Here is a 20526-nt window from a genome sequence, read left to right on the forward strand (position 1 = left end):
AAACATCACTAATCATCCAGGAAATGCAAATCAAAACCACAGTGAGTTATCATCTCACCCCAGTTAGGATGGCTATTATCAAAAAGACAAAAAATAACAAATGCTGACAAGGATGTGGAGAAAAGGGAATTCCCATACACTGCTGGTGGAAATATAAACTAGTACAGCCACTACGAAGGACACTATGGAGGTTCCTCAAAAAAAAAACAACAATAAAACTACAAATAGAATTCCCATATGATCCAGCAATCTCACTAATGGGAATTTATCCAATAGAAAGGATATAATTATATCAGAGAGGCATCTGCACCCTGATGTTTATTACAGCACTATTCACAATAGCCAAGATATAAAATCAACCTGGGTGTCCAACAAGATATAATTGGATGAAGAAAATGTAGCATGTATACACAATGGTTTACTATTCAGTTATATAAAAGAATGAAATCCTGTCACTTGCAGCAACATGGATGAAACTGGCAAACATTACATTAAGTGAAATAAGCCAGAAACAGAAAGTTAAACCCTGCATGTTCTCATTCATATATGGAAGCTAAAAAAAAAAGTTGATCTCATAGAAATAAAAAGTAGAACACGGGATACTAGAGGTTAGGAAGGGTAGGGGGAAGGAAGGGATAGAGAGATTTGTTAAATGATACAAAATTACAGCAAGCAAGGTTCCAATTTAGCTGACTAGATGCAGCTAGAACACACCTCTTCTCTGGAGATGAGCCAAAATAACAAGTAGATATTCATATTTCAACTAAATTATCTATGAGAGAACAATGTAATTCAAAAGAGAAGTGACAGGAAGCACCAAAAGCAAAGAAAGAGAGGGAAGCAAGACAGCCTGCTCAGCCAGGATCAGCTAGGAGCTGAGATAAGCTCCCACACACTAATGAAAGGATGAGAGACCCTCAGGGCTCCACATTCCTCTAAGAACTAGAGAAATGTTCACAGCCACCGCTGCCCCCACCTGAGGATTCTGCTGGTGGCCTGGAGACTACCCCACCCCTCTATCACAGCTGGCCCCTGAATGCAATACTCAGGGACTTGAGGACAAGTCTACTAGCCCAATCCAGTCCCCCCAGTACTCGAGCATGCCATTCAGGGGTCTCCCAGCCCAGTCTACGATCATTGGCAGTTGAACACTCCTCCCAGGATCTGAAGTCAGGCCTACCCAATCTGTCAATATTACCAAAGATAGTACCTACCTGCACATGCCACTAGTGGGCTATGGAACTGACCCACTTAACTTGTCACAGCCATCACCAACACCAGCACAGACTACTTGGGCTTCAGTGAGTGGTTCCTCTACTGCTACTGCCACCACCAACATTACCCTCTCTGCCCAGGGGCCCAAAAACCTGTCAACATGCCCAGCCCACCACTGTCTCTACTGGCATCAGAGCAAGCCACCTGGAGGCCCAATAATCAGCCTCCCAGGACCCACTAACACTAATGCTAGCATAAGCTGTCCTGGGAACCAATGACAGCATGCTCAGCTCCCTGCTGCCAAAACTAGGGCCCAAAGGCTAGCCCACCTGGCATCCTAGTCCCTAGCAAAAACTTCACCACAGCCTCCACTAATAACTGCACCCTAAGTCACTGAGGAAATCACAGATACCACTGATGGTATTTACAACTGAAAAAACCATAGAATGATTATACTAGTGCACTCATCTAAAATCAAAGCCAAAGTGCCCTACCCTCCCAAAACACATATACATCTGGAATAAGTACTCCTCTATGAAAGCAAATGCAAAAAATTGAAATAAGCAACTGTTACACTAGGTGCACAGATGTCAGTGTAAAGACACAGGAAACATGAAAAAGTAAAGGAATCTAAATGTTTTCTTGGACTGTTTGTTTTTACATAAAAAAAGAAAAAGTAAAGAAATCTGACACTTCCAAAGGAACACAATAAATCTCCAACAGCAGATCCCAATAAAAAAAATTATGAAATCCCAGATAAAGAATTCAAAATACAGAGCTTAAAGGAGCTCAGAGAGATATGAGATAATTCTGAAAAACAATACACAGAAATAAGAAAAACAATTCAGGATATGAATGAGAACTTTACCAAAGAGATAGTTTTTTTTTTTATTCTGGAACTGAATAATTCATTGAATTAAATACAAAATACATTTGAATCAATAGTCTAGATCAAGCAGAAGAAAGAATCTCAGAACTTGAAGACAAGTCTTTTGAACTAATCCAGGCAGATTAAAATAAAGAAAAAATTAGAAAGAATGAGCAGAGCCTTTGTAACATTTGGGACAACATAAAGTGAACAAATATTCAAATTACCACTGTCCCTGAGAGTGAAGAGAAAACAAAGGGTTAGAAAACCTATTTAACAAAATATTAGTTGAAAGCTTTCCAAATCTAGCAAGAGATCTAGATATCCAGATAGAGGAGCCCCAAAGATTCCCTAACAAATATAATGGAAAAAGATATTCTCCATGGCATATTATAATCAAACTGTCTAAAGTCAAAGCAAAGTATAGAATACTAAAAGCAGCAAGAGAAAAGCATCTAGTCTCCTATAAAGAAACCCACATCAAAACTTTGTAGGCCAGGAGAGAATGGGAGAAAAAACCTGCCACCCAAGAATACTGCAGCCAGCAAAATTCATAAATGAAAGAGAAAAAGTCTTTCCCAGACAAGTAAATTCTGAGGGAGCACACCAGAAGACCAGCCCTACAAGAAATGCCCAAGGGAGTCCTGAACTTGGAAGTGAAGGACATTTACCATAATAAAAACACATAAAAGTATAAAACTCACTGGTAAACCAAACACATAAATGAGGAAGAGAAAGGACTTAAGTGGTATCACTACAGTAAACCACCAAACCACAATTACTATCAATAAGAGGGAAGAAAAGAACAAAGAATATACAAAACAACCAGAAAATGATTAACAATATGACAGTAATAAAACCTCACATATCAATAATAATCTTGAATGTGAATGAATTAAATTCTCCACTTAAAAAATATAGACTGGTTGAATGGATAAAGAAACATAATCCAACCAAATGGTGCTTACAAGAAAGACACATCTACACTCAATGGAAAAAGATATTCCATGCAAATGGAAACCAAAAGCAAGCAGGAGTAGCTATACTTATATCAGATAAAACAAACTTTAAGTCAAAAAGAGTAAAAAGGGCTGGGTGTGGTGGCTCACACCTGTAATCCCAGCACATTGGGAGGCCGAGGTGGGCAGATCACTTGAGGTCAGGAGTTCAAGACAAGCATGGCCAACATGGCAAAACCCCATCTCTACTAAAAATACAAAAAAAAAAAAAAAATGTTCCAGGCGTAATGGCAGGCGTTTGTAATCCCAGCTACTTGGGAGATTGAGGCACTAGTATAAAAACAGACACATAGACCAATGGAACAGAATAGACAGTCCAGAAATAAATCCACACATTCACAGCCAACTAATTTTCAATAAAAGCTTCAAGAACATACACTGGGGGACAGATACCCTCTTCAATAAATGATGCTGGGAAAATTGGATATCTGTATGCAGAAGAATGAAACTGGACCCCTTTCTCTCCCAATACACAAAAATCAACTGAAGATGGATTAAAACTGTAAACATAAGACCCGAAACTATAAAACTGCTAGGAAAAAAACATAGAGAAAATATTTTAAGACATGAATCTAGGCAAAGATTTTATGGCTAAGACCTCAAAAGCACAGAAACTATAACAAAAATAGACAGATGGGACTATATTGAGCTAAAAAGCTTCTGCACATCAAAGAAAACAATCAACAGAGTGAAGAGACAACTTACTGAATGGGAGAAAATATTTGCAAACTATTCATCTGACAATGGACTAGTAGCCAGAATATACAGGAATATCAAACAACTCAGCAATAATAAAAAAACAAATAATCTCATTTAAAAGTGGGCAAACAACATGAATACATATTTCTCAAAAGAAGACATACAGGCTGGGCATGGTGGCTCACATCTGTATTCCCAGCATTTCAGGATGCCAAGGTGGGAGGATTACTTGAGGTCAGGAGTTCGAGACCAGTCTGAGAAATATAGTGAGACCCTGTCCCCACAAAAATTTAAAAAATTAGCCAGGCATGGTGGTGTGCACCTGTAGTCCCAGCTACTCAGGAGGCTGAGACAGGAGGATCACTTGAGCCCAATGAGCTATGATCCTGCCACTGCACTCCAGCCTGGGTTACAGAAAGAGACTCTGTCTCAAAAAAAAAATTACATTAAAAAATAAAAAGACATACAAACGGCCAGCAGGTATATGAAAAAATGCTCAGGATCACTAAGCATCAGGGAAATGCAAATCAAAGCCACAATGAAATATCATCTTACCCCCATGAGAATGGCTACTAATAAAATTACAGAAAATAACAGACACTGGTGAGGATGTGGAGAAAAGGGAAATCTTATACACTGTTAGTGGGAATGTAAATTAGTACAACCACTATGGAAAACAGTATCAGGATTTCTCACAAAAATAAAAGTAGAATCACCATATGATCTGGCAATCCCACTACTGGATATTTGTCCAAAGGAAAAGTCTGCATATCAAAGGAATGCCTGCACTTGCATGTTTATGGCCGTGCTATTCAAAATAGTAAAGATATAGAATTAACCTGTGTCATCAATAGATGAATGGATATAGAAAATGTGATATACACATATATATACGCATATATATATATATATACACACACACACACACACACACACATACACACATATACAAGTCAAATGTGATTTGGCCATAAGAAAGAATGAAATTATGTCATTTGCAGCAACATGGATGGAACTGGAGGTCATTAAATTAAATGAAATAACTTAGACACAGAAAGACAGGTACCTCATGTTCTCGTTCATATATGGGAGTTAAAAAAAAATGATCTCCTGGAGATAGAGAAAAGAATGATAGATAACAAAGGCTAAGAACAATGTGTGGGTGGGAGGGAGGATAAAGAGAGATTTGTTAACTGGTACGACCATATAGTTAGATAGAACAAATAAGCCCCAGTATTCTCTTGCACAGTAGGGTGCCTATAGTTGGCAACAATGCATTGTACATTTCAAAGTAGCTAAAAGAGAGGATTTGAAATGTTACCAATACATAGAAATGATAAATACTCAAGGTGATGGGTACCCCAAATACCCTGACTTGATCGTTACACATTCTATGCATGTAAAAAATACATGTGCAGAACAAAGACCCACCCGTAACATTTGGTGGCAACTGTACAGGGATTCTCCAAAGCAGTGAGTAATATTGTACCACTTTCACTTGCTATTCTGTCCTATCCTTCCTTAGAACTGGAGGAAAATACTGGGCACCTGTTGGCTGGTTAAAAATGATTAGCATGGCTGCCGGACTTAAGACTCAAGTGTGAGGCTTCCTGGGAAAAGGCTTTCTAACAACCCCCAACCCTCCTGGGTTGGGAGCATTGGTCTGCCTGGAACCAGCTTCCACTTTCACAATTTCCTGGGGGAAGCCAAGGGCTGACTAGAGGAAGAAAGCTGTCATCCTGAACTCCTGGCATTGGCCGGTCGAGATCATGGCACAGCCAGAAGTCTCTACTCAACAGTTGCCCATGTGTGCACCCCTACCTCTCCTTCTGACCCATACCTCCTGGGTCCTGACCATGACTTTCTTGAAAGTGTAGCCCCAAAATTCTCCTTACCTCTGAATCTACTTCCTCCGATCCCTGCCTCCTAGGTACTAATGCTTCAGACTTTCGTTTCCTCTCCAAGTATTAGAGCAAGTTATATCTCCAAAGCGATCTAAGGAAGCTCTACACTACATCCTTAGGCACGTAGACTATGAACCCAGGGAGTCTTACCCCTGGTGTCCCCCCCAATTTAGGCATACAGCTTCAACATGGGCAGTTATGTGGGAACCATTCCCCACCTCCCTTGCCAGAGCCCCAAGTTTGTAAATGGCTAGTGTCTCACATGTCCATGTGAAGAGACCACCAAACAGGCTTTGTGTGAGCAACAAGGCTGTTTATTTCACCTGGGTGCAGGTGGACTGAGTCCAAAAAAGGAGTCAGTAAAGGGTGGTGGGATTATCATTAGTTCTTATAGGTTTGGGATAGGTGTACACATTACCTTCTTAAGGGTGGGGAAGAATATTACAAAGTACCTTCTTAAGGGTGGGGAATATATCTTTTTAGTTAGGGTAGGGCAGGAACAAATCACAATGGTAGAATGTCATCAGTTAAGGCTATTTTCACTTCTTTTGTGGATCTTCAGTTGCTTCAGGACATCTGGATATATACATGCAGGTCACAGGGGATATGATGGCTTAGCATGGGCTCAGAGGCCTGACATTCCTGTCTTCATATATTAATAAGAAAAACAAAACAAAATAGTGGTGAAGTGTTGGGGCAGTGAAAATTTTGGGGGGTGGTATCAAGAGATAATGGGTTATGTTTCTCAGGGCTGCTTCAAGCGGGATTAGGGGCGGTGTGGGAACCTAGAGTAGGAGAAATTAAACTAAAGAAAGATTTTGGGGTAAGGGGTGATATTGTGGGGTTGTTAGAAGAAGCATTTGTTGTACAGAATTATTGGTGATGGCCTGGATGCGGTTTTGTATGAATTGAGAAACCAAACGAAAGACACAAGGTCTGAATAAGAGAAGAAGAAAAACAGGTATTAAAGGACTAAGAATTGGGAGGACCCAGGACATCCAATTAGAGAGTGCCCAAGGGTGTTCAGCATAATTATTTGCTTGGTGGGTGAGTTTTTGGGCTCTATCCTTGAGTTTTGTTATGTTGTCATATACCAGGCCAGATTGATTTAGGTAAAAACAATGTTCTTCATTTAAAAATATACAGAGTCCTCCTTTTTCAGCAGTGAGTAAATTGAGGCCTCAGTGATTTTGGAGGAAAGAGAAATGCAAAGCCAACAATTGTTTGTTAAAGAAGGATTAGAAATGACTAGGAGACAGTGAGTGAGATTGATAGTGTGGTGGAGATAGCTGGGGAGAAGTAGAGGGTGGCATAAGAATGGGAATGAGAATAAGAGTGAGTATAAAAGTAAAGAATAGGACTTCATCAGGGTGAAAGTGTTGGAGTGTGTCCTGTCAGCAAAGATCATCTATCCATTCCAAGAGGGAGTCAAGAGTGGAGCACTGGGGATAGATATTCATGATGGAAAGGAAATGAGAGGTTTTGACAGGTGAGCTAACAGCTTGTAACCTACAAGGAAGAGGTTATGAAATGATGACAGAGTATAATGGGCCTGTCAGGCTGGAAGGAGATATTTTCCCTGGTCCAAGAACCATTTGCCTCGTGTGGGAAGAGATTGATAGGTGGAAACATCAGTAGGAGAGTAAATAGGAGTGACCAATTAGAAGGAGAAAAACTGGCCATGAGGGACAGAAGTTGGAATGCTGGCTGCTCCTTTAGCTACCTTATCAGCAAAAGTGTTGCCCTGAGCAATAAGATCTGATGCCTTTTGGTGGCCCTTGCAGTGTATGACTCCAGCTTCCTTTGAAAGTAAAGCGGCCTTGAGAAGAGTTTTTATTAAAGAGGCATTAATGATGGAGGACCCTTGCATAGTGAGGAAACCTCTTTCAGCCCATATAACAGCATGGTGGTGCAGGATATGGAAGGCATAGAGTCACTATAAATATTGATGCATAATTCCTTTGCAAGAGTGAGGGCTTGAGTTAAGGCAGAGTTTGGCTTGCTGAGAGGTAGTGGAGGGGTGTAGAGCAGTAGTCTCAATGATAGATGTGGAAGATACTATAGCATAGCCTGCCTTTTCCGGTGAGTGGAGATTAGGCCTGGTGGAACTGCCATCAATAAACCAAGTGTGATCAGGGTGAGGAACACGAAAGAAGGAAATACAGGGAAATGGAGTGAATGTCAGGTGGATCAGAGAGATACAGTCATGGGAGTGGGGGCCAGCTAAAACAGTAAAGTCAAGTTGTTTGAACAGAAAGGCTACAGGGTGTGGTCCCAGCTCTTGTGTAAGAATTTTGACTGCACAGCCCTGTACTTTGGCTGTGTGTAATGAAAAGGGTTGGGATGAGTTAGGGACAGCCAGCATGGGGGCAGCTTCTAGGGCTGTTTTTAAGGAACAGAAAGATGAACAGCGAAACGATTTAAGATCTATGGGGTCAGCTAGGTTTGCTATTGTGCGTTCACATAATGGCTTAGTCAGGATGGTAAAACTACATATCCAAAGGCGGAAGTACCTAACCATGCCTAGGAAGGAAAAGAGTTGTTGTGTTGTAGAAGGGGTTGGGGTTTGGGGGATTCGCTGGACACAATCAGCAGGGAGAGCACATGTGTTTCCAAGAAGAATTATGCTGAGATAGGTAACAGATGAGGAAGAAATTTGGGTTTGACTGAAGTGATGGGGGCTGTCCATGAAGCCTTGCAGCAGTACAGCCCAGGTAAGTTGCTGAGGCTGATGGGTATCGGGGTCAGTCCAAGTGAAAGCAAAGAGAGGCTGGGATGAAAGGTGCAACGGAATAATAAAGAAAGCATGTTTGAGATCCAGAACAGAATAATGGGTTATGGGGGGGTTGTGGAGGGAGGTATTGAGGATAGGAGAATATATGGGTTTGGCACCACGGAGTGGATAGGAAAGACAATTTGGTTGATAAGGTGCAGATCCTGAACTAACCTATAAGGCTTGTCTGGTTTTTGGACAAGTAAAATGAGGGAATTGTAAGGAGAATTTATTGACTTTAAAAGGCCATGCTGTAACAGGCAAGTGCTTTAATCCTTTTAAAGCATGCTGTGGGATGGGATATTGGCATTGAGTGGGGTAAGGGTGATTAGGTTTTAATGGGATGGTAAGGGGTGCATCATCCATCTCCAAGGAGGGAGTAGAGGTATCCTATACTTGTTGATTAAGGTGGGGAGATACAAGGAGAGGATGTGAAGGAGGCTTTGAACTGGGGCAAAAGGCAGCAATGAGGTGTGGTTATAGCCCAGGAATAGTCAGGGCAGCAGATAATTTAGTTAAAATGTCTCCACCTAATAAGGGAGCTGGGCAGGTGGGGATAACTAAAAAGGAGTGCATTAAAGAATGTTACCCAAGTTGGCACCAGAATTGGGGAGTTTTAAGAGATTTAGAAGCCTGGCCGTCAATACCCACAACAGTTATGGAGGCAAGAGAAACAGGCCCTTGAAATGAAGGTAATGCGGAGTTGGTAGCCTCTGTATTGATTAAGAAGGGGACGAACTTACCCTCCACTGTAAGAGTTACCCAAAGCGTCCATGATGGTCCAGGAGGCTTCTGAGGCGATCAGGCAGTGTCAGTCTTCAGCTGCTAAGCTGAGAAGATCTGGGAAGGAGTCAGTCAGAGAGCCTTGGGACAGTGTTCCAGGGGCTTAGGAGTGGCTGCCAGGCAAGTTGGACAGTCTGATTTCCAGTGGGGTCTTGCACAGATGGGACATGGCTTAGCAGAAATCCCAGGCTGTGAGCATTCCTTTGCCCAGTGGCCAGATTTCTTGCACTTGTAGCAAGCTCCTGGGGGAGGAGATTCTTGAGGAACCCCTGGCAGCTGCAGTTAAGGCATTAGGAGTTGTGTGCTGGAGATGTGGCTGGGGTTTCTCTCACAGTGGAGGAAAGGAATTGCAACTCAGAAATATGTTGCTACTTGGCTGCCTGTACTCTATTATTGTACACTTTGAAGGTGAGGTTAATTAAGTCCTGTTGTGGGGTTTGCAGGCCAGAATCTAATTTTTGAAGCTTTTTCTAATGTCGGGAGCAAATTGAGTAATAAAATGCATATTAAGAATATGGCAACCTTCTGGCCCCTGTGGGTCTAGGGTGGTAAAACGTCTAAGGGTTGCTGCTAAGCAGGCCATGAACTGGGCTGGGTTTTCATCTCTACCTTAGGTAGTTTCTTTAAGCTTGTCATAATTAACAGCTTTGTATGCTGCCTTTTTAAGCCCTTCAACTAGGCAGGAAATAATGTAATCTCGCCTAGCTATACCTGGGGAATCTGCCTGATAGTTCCATTGGGGATCCTCTCAGGGAACCGCTCTAATGCCTTCCTGGAGTTCTGGCTTGTAGAGCCAGTGATTGTCACTGTGAGATTGGGCTAGAGAAAAAACTCTTTCCCATTCATCTGGAGAGAGAGTAGAAGTTAGAGAGTAGAAGTTAGGATGACATTTAAGTCACTCCAGGTTAAATTGTAGGACAGAGTTAGATATCAGAATTCTTATATATATTTAGTGGGGTCTGATGAGAAAGAGCCTAAACACCGGCTGATTTGGGAAAAGTCTGATAGAGAAAAAGGCACATGTACCCTGACTATGCCTTCAGCTCCGGCCACCTAAGAGGAAATTGTTGGGCAGCTGGGGGAGGGCTAGTCACGGAACGAAACTGTAAGCCAGATCAGGTGTGAGGAGGAGGGGGTGATAGAAGGATTATAGGGTAGGGGGAGCAGAGGCTGAAGAAGAATTGGGACCTGGCTTGGCCTGGGAGGTGCAGCCTGGGGAGAAGGGGAGAGGTCAGATGAGTCCATAGAAAAGAAGGATTCAAAGGACTCAGACCTTGGGGTAGAGATTGAAGGAACAGACAGGACAGAAAGAAGAAAGATTTGGATGAGTCACACTGGGGGCAGAGACTAGGGAGGGACCAATGTGTATTAGAAGGCCTGGACATCAGTCACCTCAGATCATTTGCCCATTTTTCAACAAAAATTATCTAGGTCTCGTAGGATGGTGAAATCAAAAGTGCCATTTTCTGGCCATTTAGAACCATTGTCAAGTTTGTACTGGGGCCAAGCAGTGTTGCAGAAGAAAATAAGGCGTTTAGGTTTTAGATCAGGTGTGAGTTGAAGAGGTTTTAAGTTTTTGAGAACACAGACTAAGGGAGAAGAGGGAGGAATGGAGGGTGGAAGGTTGCCCATAGTGAAGGAGGCAAGTTTAAAGAGAAGGGTAGAGACAAGGAGAGAAGGGGTGGGGGATGTTTGGCCCCCAGGAAAGTGGAGAAGGGGTGGGGACATGGAGAGAAGGGGTAAGGGGTGTTTGCCCCCCAGGAAAGTGGAAAAGAGGTGGGAGGTGCTTGCCCCCCAGGAAAGTGGAAAAGGGGTGGGAGGTGCTTGCCCCCCAGGAAAGTGGAAAAGGGATGTAGACACGGAGAGAAGGGTGGGGTGAGCAGCCCTGGGCCGCAATGTGGGTGAGCAACCAAAGCAGGCATCCCTGCAATTGACTTGCCACTAAGGGAATGTGGGTGAATGACCAAGACAGGTATCCCTGTGGAGATCAGACACCAATGGAATGTGGGTGAATAATCAGGCAGGCGTCCCCGCAATGATTAAACAACAAGGAAGTCTGCCTTCCCAAGTCCATGACTGGCGCCGGAGTTTTGGGTCCACGGATAAAAAGTGTCTCATTTATCTCTACTAGAAAATGAAAGGAATTGAAATTAAGAGAAGGGAGAGTTTGAAGGGTGGCACCAAGATTGAAAGGAGAAAGAGGTTGAGGGATAGTGAGAGAGGTTGGAGAAGACAGTAAAAAGAGGCCACTTACTCGATTTAAAATTTGTGAGATGTTCCTTGGGTTGGTCAGTCTGAGGACCTAAGGTCATAGGTGGATCTCTTCATGGAGTAAGGGTGAGGACAGGGGACTGGTCTCCTGCTCACCGGGTCTTCAGCATGAAATGTCTCATGCGTCTGTGTGAAGAGACCACCAAACAGGCTTTGTGTGAGCAACAAGGCTGTTTATTTCACTTGAGTGCAGGTGGGCTGAGTCCAAAAAAGGAGTCAGTAAAGGGTGTTAGGATTATCATTAGTTCTTATAGGTTTGGGATAGGTGTACAAAGTATCTTCTTAAGGGTGGGGGGAGAATATTACAAAGTACCTTCTTAAGGGCGGGGAAGAATATTACAAAGTACCTTCTTAAGGGCGGGGGAGAATATATCTTTTCAGTTAGGGCAGGAAAAAATCACAACGGTGGAATGTCATCAGTTAAAGCTATTTTCACTTCTTTTGTGGATCTTCAGTTGCTTTAAGCCATCTGGATGTATACATGCAAGTCACAGGGGATATGATGGCTTAGCTTGAGCTCAGAGGCCTGACAGCTAGAAGGATTGCTTTCCCATTGTGTAAGATGCTCTCCTCCCACATTTCTACCCAGCTTACCCACCCTGCAATACAATCTCCAAGCCTTGGCCCCTTGTCCAGGGCCTTAGCACTGATGACCCAGTACATTAACAACTGGAACTGGGTCTATGACAACAGACCAGGATGAAAGCAAATGGAGTAAATAAAAGGGAGGCACATATTCCTATAGTGGCAAATGGGGGCAATGAGTGAAAGTTCTTCTACTGTGTTCCCAAAATCCATCTATAAAAGAGAAAGAGAGAGAGGAAGAGACAGAGAGACAAAGAGGGAGTCAAAGAGAGGACAGAGAGACAGAGAGACAAAGACAAAGAGGGAGTCAGAGAGAGAAAGAGAGAGACAGAAAGTCAAAGAGAGAGAGAAAGAGAGAGATATACAAGTCATTAAAGAAAAAACAGTGTACCCTATTCCTTTAAAAGCCAGGGTAAATTTAAAACCTAAAATTGATCATTGAAGGTCTTCTCCAGGACCCTATAACACTCCAATACCAACTTGTCAGTGTAAACAAGGCCGTAGCCCGAAAACACTGAGACCACTGACAACCTGTAGCCTTCCTATCAAAAATCCTTTAACCCAGTAACCCGTGGATGGCCCAAATGCATTCAATCGGTAGCCGCTACTGCTTTGCTAACAGAAGAATGGAGAAAAATACTTTTAGAGGAAGCCTCGCTGTGAGCACACCTCACCAGTTCAGAACTATCCTAAGTAAAAAAAGCAGAAAGGTAGCTTACTAACTCAAAAATCTTAAAGTATGGGGCTATTCTGTTAGAAAAAGATGACTTAACATTAACCACTGAAAATTTCCTTAACCCAGCAGATTACCTAACAGGCGATTTAAATCTTAATTACCATACAAAGGTCCAACCAGACCTAGGAGGAACTCCCTTCAGGACAGGACAATAGATGGTTCCTCCCGGGTGATTGAAGAAAAAAAAAAAAAAAAAACGCATACACACAATGGGTATTCGGTAATTGATACGGAAACTCTTGTAGAAGCAGAGTTAGGAAAATTGCCTAATAATTGGTCTGCTCAAACATGCGAGCTGTTTGAACTCAGCCAAGCCTTAAAGTACTTACAGAATCAAAAAACTCTATCTCAATCCTGACTCAAAAGGTTACCTACACCCGCTCTGAAACCAATTTGCATAAGAACTGTTGTTTATGGGAATGCCTCTTGATGGGGCAGCTGGGTTGTTAGGAAATATTCCAGCCCAGCTCTAGAACTCACCCCTGAGCATAAAGGCAATGTTGGGCACACTGGTAAAGGGCCACTAGAATCCAGCAGCCCAGACCTCTTTCTTTGTGGTCAAGAAAGGCAGGAAAACAGGTGTAGGACTGCTACATCAGTGAGCATAACTAATCTGATAAGCAGAGGTCCATGGGTGGTTATGCACCCTGGAAAGGAATAAGCATTAGGCCCTTAGAGGATGCTCTAGGACTAATGCTCATTGGAAAATGACTAGGGGTGCTAGCATCTCTGTGTTCTTTTTTCAGGTGGGAAACATTCCCCACAAGGCAAAAATGCCCCTAAGATGTATTCTGGAGAATCCGGCCCAGTCAGAGTGTACGTACCTTTTTCCCTCTCAGACTTGAAGCAAATTAAAATAGACCTAGGTAAATTCTCAGATAACCCTGATGGCTATATTGATGTTTTACAAGGGTTAAGACAATCCTTTGAGCTGACATGGAGATATATATAATGTTACTGCTGGATCAGACACTAACCCCAAATGAGAGAATTGCCAACACAACTGCAGCCCCAGAGTTTGACAATCTCTGGTATCTCAGTCAGGTCGATAATAGGATGACAACAGAAGAAAGAGAACAATTCCCTACAGGCCAGCAGGCAGTTCCTAGTGTAGACCCTCATTGGGACGCAGAATCAGAACATGGAGATTGGTGCTGCAGACATTTGCTAACTTGCGTGCTAGAAGGACTAAAGAAAACTAGGAAGAAGCCTATAAATTATTCAATGATGTCCACTATAACACTGGGAAAGGAAGAAAATCCTACCGCCTTTCTGGAGAGACTAAGGGAGGCATTGAGGAATCATACCCTCTGTCACCTGACTCTATTGAAGGCCAACTAATCTTAAAGGATAAGTTTATCACTCAGTCAGTTGCAGACATTAGAAAAAGCCTCAAAAGTACACCTTAGGCCTGGAGCAAAACTTAAAAACCCTATTGAACTTGGCAAACTTGGTTTTTTATAATAGAGATCAGGAGGAGCAGGTGGAATGGGACAAATGGGATTAAAAAAAAAAGGTCACCACTTTAGTCAGGGCCCTCAGGCAAGCAGACTTTGGAGGCTCTGAAAAAGGGAAAGCCTGGGCAAATTGAATGCCTAATAGGGCTTGCTTCCAGTGTGGTCTACAAGGACACTTTAAAAAAGATTGTCTGAATAGAAATAAGCCGCCCCTTCATCCATGCCCCTTATGTCAAGGGAATCACTGGAAGACCCACTGCCCCAGGGTACCAAGGTCCTCTGAGTCAGAAGCCACTAACAAGATGATCCAGCAGCATGACTGAGGGTGCCCAGGGCAAGTGCCAGCCTATGCTGTCACCCTCACAGAGCCCTGGGTATGCTTGACCATTGAGGGCCAGGGGGTTAACTGTCTCTTGGACACTGGTGCAGCCTTCTCAGTCTTACTCTCCTGTCCCAGACAACTGTCCTCCAGATCTGTCACTATCTGAGGGGTCCTAGAACAGGCAGTCACTAAATACTTCTCCCAGATACTAAGTCGTGACTGGGGAACTTTACTTTTTTTTGCCTTTCTAATTTTGCCTGAAAGCCCCACTCCTTTGTTAGGGAGAGACATCCTAGCAAAAGCAGTGGCCATTATACACTAGAATTAGGAGAAGGAAAAAGGGTAAATATATATACAGAGTCTAAGAATGCTTACCTAGTCCTCCATGCCCATGCAGCAATATGGAGAGAAAGGGAATTCCTAACTTCTGATGGAATGCTTATCAAACATAAGGAAGCCATTAGGAGATTATTATTGGCTGTACAGAAACCTAAAGAGTGGCAGTCTTACACTGCCAGGGTCATCAGAAAGGAAAGGAAAGGGAAAGAGAAGGGAAGCGCCAAGCAGCTATTGAAGCCAAAAGAGCTGCAAGGCGGGACCCTCCATTAGAAATGCTTATAGAAGGACCCCTGGTATGGGGTAATCCCCTTCAGGAAACCAAGCCCCAGTACTCAGCAGAAGAAATAGAATGGGGAACTTCATGAAAACATAGTTTCCTCCCCTCAGGATAGCTAGCCACCGAAAAAGGAAAAATACTTTTGCCTGCAGCTAACCAATGGAAATTACTTAAAATGCTTCACCAGACCTTTCACTTAGGCATTGATAGCACCCATCAGATGGCCAAATCATTATTTACTGGACCAGGCCTTTTCAAAACTATCAAGCAGATAGTCAGGGCCTGTGAAGTGTGCCAAAGAAATAATCCCCTGCCTTATCGCCAAGCTCCTTCAGGAGAACAAAGAACAGGCCATTACCCAAGAGAAGACTGGCAACTAGATTTTACCCACATGCCCAAATCTCAGGGATTTCAGTATCTACTAGTCTGGGTAGATACTTTCACTGGTTGGGTGCAGGTTTTTCCTTGTAGAACAGAAAAGGCCCAAGAGGTAATAAAGACACTAGTTCATGAAACAATTCCAAGATTCAGACTTCCCCAAGGCTCACAGAGTGACAATAGCCCTACTTTCAAGGCTACAGTAACCCAGGGAATATCCCAGGCGTTAGGCATACAATATCACTTACACTATGACTGGAAGCCACAATCCTCAGGAAAAGTCGAGAAAATGAGTGAAACACTCAAGTGACATCTAAAAACACTAATCCAAGAAATCCACCTTGCATGGCCTGCTCTGTTGCCTATAGCCTTACTAAGAATCTGAAACTTTCCCCAGAAAGCAGGACTTAGCCCATATGAGATGCTGTATGGACAGCCTTTCCTAACCAATGACCTTGTGCTTGACCGAGAGATGGCCTACTTAGTTGCAGACATCACCTCCTTAGCCAAACATCAACAAGTTCTTAAAACATTATAGGGAACCTGTCCCTGAGAGGAGAGAAAGGAATTAGTCCACCCCAGTGACATGGTATTAGTCAAGTCCCTTCCCTCTAATTCCCCATCCCTAGACACATCCTGGGATGGACCCTACCCAGTCATTTTATCTACCCCAACCACAGTTAAAGTGGCTGGAGTGGAGTCTTGGATACATCACACTTGAGTCAAACCCTGGATACTGCCAAAGGAACCCAAAAATCCAGAAGACAACACTAGCTATTCCTGTGAACCTCTAGAGGATCTGCACCTGCTCTTCAAGCAACAACCGTGAGGAAAGTAACTAGAATCATAGATCCCCAAGGCCCTCCCTTGTCATATTTTTCTTTTTACTGTTCTCTTACCCCCTTTCACACTCTGCACCTCCTCTATGCCACTGTACTACCAGTAGTTCCCCTTACCAAGAGCTTCTATGGAGAGGGCAGCTTCCCAGAAATATTGATGCCCCATTGTACAGGAGTTTTTCTAAAGGAAACCCCACTTTCACCACCCACACCCATATGCTCCTGCACTTCAGGCCATACATTTCAATCCCTGTATCTTTAACCTCCTTGTTAAGTTTGTCTCCTCCAGAATTGTAAAACTACAAATAGTTCTTCAAATGGAGCCCCAGGTGCAGTCCATGACTAAGATCTACCGTGGACCCCTGGACCAGCCTACTAGCCCATGCTCCAATGTTGACGACATCAAAGGCACCCCTCCTGAGGAACTCTCAACTGCACAACCCCTACTACACCCGAATTCAGCAGGAAGCAGTTAGAGCAGTCATCAGTCAACCTCCCCAACTGCACTTGGGTTTTCCTGTTGAGAGGCGGACTGAGAGACAAGACTAGCTGGACTTCCTAGGCCAACTAAGAATTCCTAAGCCTAGCTGGAGAAGGTGATCATACCCACCTTTAAACATGGGGCTTGTAACTCAGCTCACACCCGACCAATCAGGTAGTAAAGAGGGCTCACTAAAATACAAATTAGACTAAAAGCAGGAGGTAAAGAAATAGTCAAATCATCTATCATCTGAGAGCACAGTGGGAGGGACAATGATTGGGATATAAACCCCAGGCATTCGAGCCAGGAGTGGGTAACCCCCTTTGGGTCCCCTCCCTTTGTATGGGAGCTCTGTTTTCACTCTATTAAATCTTGCAACTGCAAAATAAAAAAAAAAAAAGTGCACCAAAAATATGTAAAATATCTTATATCAATAAAAAATAAAATAAAATAAAAAATTTTGAAAAGCAAAATTATGGCTAGATAAGAGGAAAAAGTACTAATATTCAATACTAAGGATCCCCATCCGCTGGGCCACAGACTGGTACTGGTACGTGGCCTGTTAGGAACCAGACCACACAGCAGGAGGTGAGTGGCTGGTGAGCAGGCAGCCCCCTGTCAGATCAGTGGGGTCATGAGATTCTCATAGAACCGCAAACCCTATAGTGAACTGTGCATGCAAGTGATCTAGGTTGCATGCTGCTTCTAAGAATCTAACTGATGATCTAAGGGGAAACAGTTTCATCCCTAAACCATTCCCCCTCCCCCACACATTTTTGTCTTCCACCAAACTGGTCCCTGGTGACAACAAGGTTGGAGACCACTGTTCTATAGCCCTGTAGGAAGACTATAGTTAACAATAATGCAGTATATAGTTTCAAGTAGCTAAAAGAAGGATATTGAATGTTCCCATTGCAAAGAAATGACAAATGTTTGAGATTATGGATATGCTAATATCCTTGATCTGATCACTATACATTATATGTATCAAAACTTCACTATGTGGCCAGGCACGGTGGCTCACACCTATAATCCCAGCACTTTGGGAGGCCAAGGCAGGCAGATCACTTGAGGTCAGAAGTTCAAGGCCAGCCTGGGCAACGTTGTGAAAATCTCTGCTGAAAATACAAAAGTTAGCCAGGTGTGGTGGTGTGTGCCTGTAGTCCCAGCCACTTGGGAGAATGAGGCAGGAGAATCGCTTGAACCTGGGAGGCAGAGGTTGCAGTGAGCTGAGATTGCACTACTGCACTCCAGCCTGGGTGACAGAGGGAGACTCTGTCTCAAAAAAAAAAAAAAAAAAGAATAATGGTCTCCAACTCCATCCAGGTTGCTGCTAATGCCATTATTTTGTTCTTTTTATGCCTAAGTAGTATTCCATTGTGTATATATATATATATATATATATATATATATATATATATATAATCACATTTTCTTTATCCACGCATTGCTTGATGGGCATTTAGAATGGTTCCATATTTTTGCAATTGCGAATTTTGCCACTATAAACATGCGTGTCCAAATGTCTTTTTCATATAATGACTTATTTTCGTCTGGATAGACACCCAGGAGTGGGATTGCTGGATCAAATGGTAGATCTACTTTTCGTTCTTTAACGAATCTCCATACTGATTTCCATAGTGGTTGTACTAGTTTACATTCCTACCAGTCATATAAAAGTGTTCCCTTTTCACCACATCCATGCCAACATCTGTTTGTTTTTTTAAATTGTGGCCAATCTTGCAAAAGTAAAATGGTATCTCCTTGTGGTTTAGATTTGCATTTCCCTAATAATTAGGGATGTTGAGCATTTTTTCATATGTTTGTTGGCCATTTGTATACTTCTTATGAATTGTCTGTTCATGTCCTTTACCAACTTTTTAATGAAATTATGTTATTTTTTTCTTGCTGACTTACAGAATAAACACAAAACAAGTGTTTTTTCTTGCGAATTTGTTTGAGTTCCTTGTAGATTCTGGATATTAGCCCATTGTCAGATGCATAGTTTGCAAATATTTTCTCCCACTCTGTGGGTTGTCTGTTGGCTCTGCTGATTAACTCTTTTGCTATGTGGAAGCTTTTTAGTTTAATCAGGTCCCATCTATTTATCTTCATTTTTATTGCATTTGCTTTTGGGTTCTTGGTCATGAACTTTTTGCCTAAACCAATGTCTGGAAGAGTTTTTCCAATGTTATTTTCTAGAATTGTTATGGTTTCAGGTCTTAGAGTTAAGACTTTGACCCATTTTGAGTTGATTTTTGTATAAAGTGAAAGATGAGGATCCAGCTTCATTTTTCTACATGTGGCTTGCCAATTATCCCTGCACCATTTGTAGAATAGGGTGTCCTTTCCCCACTTGATGTTTTTGTTTGCTTTGTTAGAGATCAGTTGGCTGTAAATATTTGGCTTTTTTTCTGGGTTCTGTATTCTGTTCCATTGGAACAGAACACATGCATATTTAATTCGTCTGTAGCTCCTTCAAGCACTTCTGTTCCTGGCATTCGTGTCAGATGTACCTGATAAGCTTGAAATATTTGTTCCTTTAGTTTTGCAATATCCAAAGATAAATTTCTAGTATGACCTTGTAAATGTCTTTTAACTTTTTTCCACTCATGCTCTGTTTCATTATACAGATGAGGAGTAATGCAAAAATCAGAGATATTCCAATCACATTGTAACTGAATTCTATATTCTAAACTAACTACACAATCTCCTAGCCACATTACAGTTTGTTGGAGATCATTAATTTGATCAGCTAGTTTCTGGTCTATATTATTTTGGTAATTCCACAGCAGAGTAGAATTTTTCTGCCAATTATTTACATAGTCTGCTGTTTGTACTGTGGAATGCAAAGCAACTCCAGCTACTGCAGCAGTAGCTGTGACAGCAATCAATCCCATAATAATGAAAATTAAAGTAGCAATGAAACACGGAGAGTGCCTCAAAATCTTTTGAAGAATTTCAGTAATAATATGTACAGAAGGAGAGGCTTCCCAGGGATGGGAAACCTTCACAGGTAAAAACAGTAAAAACAGTAATGGCCCCTTCAATAGGGGTTTTTTGAGTAATGGAAGGCAATATCCATGATATTAATTTAAGAAATTGGAATATTTTGGATTTAGGATCATGATTATCAAAATAGAATGATGAGTGTTATACAAGGAAGAATTCACACAAGAAAAAATCTACATTATTGACAAGTCATATGATGATTAAGGAGATCAAGTTTTAAGTCACCCACTACAAACAGGAAAGGTGGATGGACACAACTCTATATCCAGACTGAATCATTGTGAGCCAATTCTAACATGTAATTAGGATTATATATTGGGTCAGCTTAGTATATTTCCCTTTCCAAATCTTTATCTTTTTTTAGTGCCATTAATATTTTCCATAATTCTTTATGTTTTGCTCCTACAGCAGGCCATATCATTTGGGGCTGAGGTACCACCATACCACCATATGCCCAAATAATAGGATCTCTTGCTGTACTTCTTATAGTGTCCACCATCTGATTATTTTGTTTAGATGCAGGGTGAACATTACTTACAGATTGAGGGGTGAGCCTCATAAATGCCCC

At 42.2% G+C, this 20526-nt stretch overlaps 1 long non-coding RNA gene across 3 annotated transcripts in view; it reads right to left on the bottom strand.

Moving 5' to 3' along the window:
- LOC129458674 (uncharacterized) overlaps positions 1–20526 on the bottom strand; it is a 41071-nt gene that overhangs the window by 15791 nt on the left and 4754 nt on the right. The window lies entirely within an intron of this gene.

The sequence above is a fragment of the Symphalangus syndactylus genome, chromosome 19 (genome assembly GCF_028878055.3).
Source record: "Symphalangus syndactylus isolate Jambi chromosome 19, NHGRI_mSymSyn1-v2.1_pri, whole genome shotgun sequence".
Classification (NCBI taxonomy): domain Eukaryota; kingdom Metazoa; phylum Chordata; class Mammalia; order Primates; family Hylobatidae; genus Symphalangus; species Symphalangus syndactylus.